Source organism: Micropterus dolomieu, linkage group LG03, assembly GCF_021292245.1.
Source record: "Micropterus dolomieu isolate WLL.071019.BEF.003 ecotype Adirondacks linkage group LG03, ASM2129224v1, whole genome shotgun sequence".
NCBI classification, from domain to species: Eukaryota; Metazoa; Chordata; class Actinopteri; order Centrarchiformes; family Centrarchidae; genus Micropterus; species Micropterus dolomieu.
In genome coordinates this window covers 35,230,850-35,233,351 of record NC_060152.1, presented here as the reverse complement: position 1 = coordinate 35,233,351, position 2,502 = coordinate 35,230,850, and the positions used below count along the sequence as shown (strand labels likewise).

Sequence of the window (2,502 nt, the reverse complement as noted above, 5' to 3'; positions counted from 1 at the left end):
CTGCAATAGCGGAGCTATTCTGTGTACCCTCCCGCGCTCGCAATCGCCGCACACAAAAACACATATGATTCGTGTCAGTCGACTATAGGCAGGACTTGACGATTCTGATTCGACTATGTAAATCCTTAGTTGGGGACTGCCCTAATATAGTATATATATATATACAATTATCCTTCAGTACATAAAGGGATGTATCAGCCTTCTAACTCATTGACTCCACCCCCAGGCTGCTGTGATTCGACAGGACTCAATCCTGGAGCTGTCACTCAGAACAGGCAATACCCCCATATCTACGCCAGGCTCTGGCCCCGCCCCCGGGTCCCGCTTAAGTCGGTCGATGTCCCGGGACACAGGGCTGGACGCCAGTGGAGAGGCGGTACTGCTGCAGCGGCAGGTGGAGCTGCTGCAGGAGGAAGTGACACGGCTTCGTCTGAGAGGGGAGGAGTCAACCAGAGAGGGGGCGGAGCCAAGGAGCAGGAAGAGGAGTAATGGAGAGATCAGTGATGTCATTAAGGGAGAACAGGTAGATCAGGTGTTTTACAAAAGTGTCTGACTCTCGTGAATAAACTGAACTAAATAAGATAACCTGAAGCATCTGTGTCTGCAGGTGAGCAGAAGGCGTGGCAGCAGGGAACTGGAGCCCCGACCCCTCGCCCCATTGGCCAGCCAGGATCCAGTTGACCAATTAGACGGCGTCCAGGAAGGAAACGAGGAGGAAGAGGAGGAGGTGATGAGGATCTCTCCTCGCTCTGACAGCCCCAGAGGTCAGTTCAACTCATCAATCAGCATTATTAATCATTAATATATAACTGGAATCATTGTTATTATAGGATAGTAATGCTAGTACTAGTGAAGTAAGATACGTCATAGTGAACTGGCGTCTGTCGTAGTGAACCAGGGTCTGTCGTAGTGAACCAGGGTCTGTCGTAGTGAACCGTGGTCTGTCGTAGTGAACCAGGGTCTGTCGTAGTGAACCAGGGTCTGTTGTAGTGAACCATGGTCTGCGCTAGTGAACCACGGTCTGCGCTGGTGAAGTAGGGTACGTTGTAATGAACTGGCGTCTGTCGTAGTGAACCGGCGTCTGTCGTAGTGAACCAAGGTCTGTCGTATTGAACCGTGGTCTGTATTAGTGAACCACGGTCTGTGCTAGTGAAGTAGGGTACGTCATAGTGAACTGGCGTCTGTCGTAGTGAACCAGGGTCTGTCATAGTGAACCGTGGTCTGTCGTAGTGAACCGTGGTCTGTCGTAGTGAACCAAGGTCTGTGCTAGTGAAGTAGGGTACGTCATAGTGAACTGGCGTCTGTCGTAGTGAACCAGGGTCTGTCGTAGTGAACCACGGTCTGCGCTAGTGAAGTAGGGTACGTCGTAATGAACTGCCGTCTGTCGTAGTGAACCGGCGTCTGTCGTAGTGAACCAGGGTCTGTCGTAGTGAACCGTGGTCTGTTGTGAACTGGGTTCTTGAGAGGTGAATCTGAGTCTGTTGTAGTGAACTTTGTCTGTCGAGGTGAAGTGTGGTCTGTTGTAGTGAACCACGGTCTGTTGTAGTGAACCACGATCTGTTGTAGTGAACCACGGTCTGTTGTAGTGAACCACGGTCTGTCGTAGTGCACCAGGGTCTGTAGTGAACCACAGTCTGTTGTAATGGACCAGGGTCTGTCGTAGTGAACTGTGGTCTGTAGTAGAGAACCGTGGTCTGTCTTAGTGAACCGGGGTCTGTAGTGAACTGGGTTCTTGAGAGGTGAACCAGAGTCTGTCGTAGTGAACTTTGTCTGTCATAGTGAACCGTGGTCTGTCGTAGTGAACTGTGGTCTGTCATAGTGAACCATGGTCTGTCCTAGTGAACAAGTGGCTGTCGTAGTGAACCATGGTCTGTGCTAGTGAACTGGGGTCTGTCGTAGTGAACCACGGTCTGTTGTAGTGGACCAGGGTCTGTAGTGAACCACGGTTTGTCGTAGTGAACTGTGGTCTGTTGTAGTGAACTGTGGTCTATTGTAGTGAACCATGGTCTGTAGTAGAGAACCATGGTCTGTCTTAGTGAACCAGCTTCTTGGTAGGTGAACCAGAGTTTGTCATAGTGAACTTTGTCTGTCATAGTGAACCATGGTCTGTGCTAGTGAACTGGGGTCTGTCGTAGTGAACCAGGGTCTGTTGTAGTGAACCATGGTCTGCGCTAGTGAACCACGGTCTGCGCTGGTGAAGTAGGGTACGTTGTAATGAACTGGCGTCTGTCGTAGTGAACCGGCGTCTGTCGTAGTGAACCAAGGTCTGTCGTATTGAACCGTGGTCTGTATTAGTGAACCACGGTCTGTGCTAGTGAAGTAGGGTACGTCATAGTGAACTGGCGTCTGTCGTAGTGAACCAGGGTCTGTCGTAGTGAACCGTGGTCTGTCGTAGTGAACCGTGGTCTGTCGTAGTGAACCAAGGTCTGTGCTAGTGAAGTAGGGTACGTCATAGTGAACTGGCGTCTGTCGTAGTGAACCAGGGTCTGTCGTAGTGAACCA

At 50.8% G+C, this 2,502-nt stretch overlaps 1 protein-coding gene across 2 annotated transcripts in view; it reads left to right on the top strand.

Annotated features, from left to right (window-relative positions):
• Positions 1 to 2,502, top strand: part of arhgef2 (rho/rac guanine nucleotide exchange factor (GEF) 2) — a 33,170-nt gene that overhangs the window by 26,442 nt on the left and 4,226 nt on the right. The window lies entirely within an intron of this gene.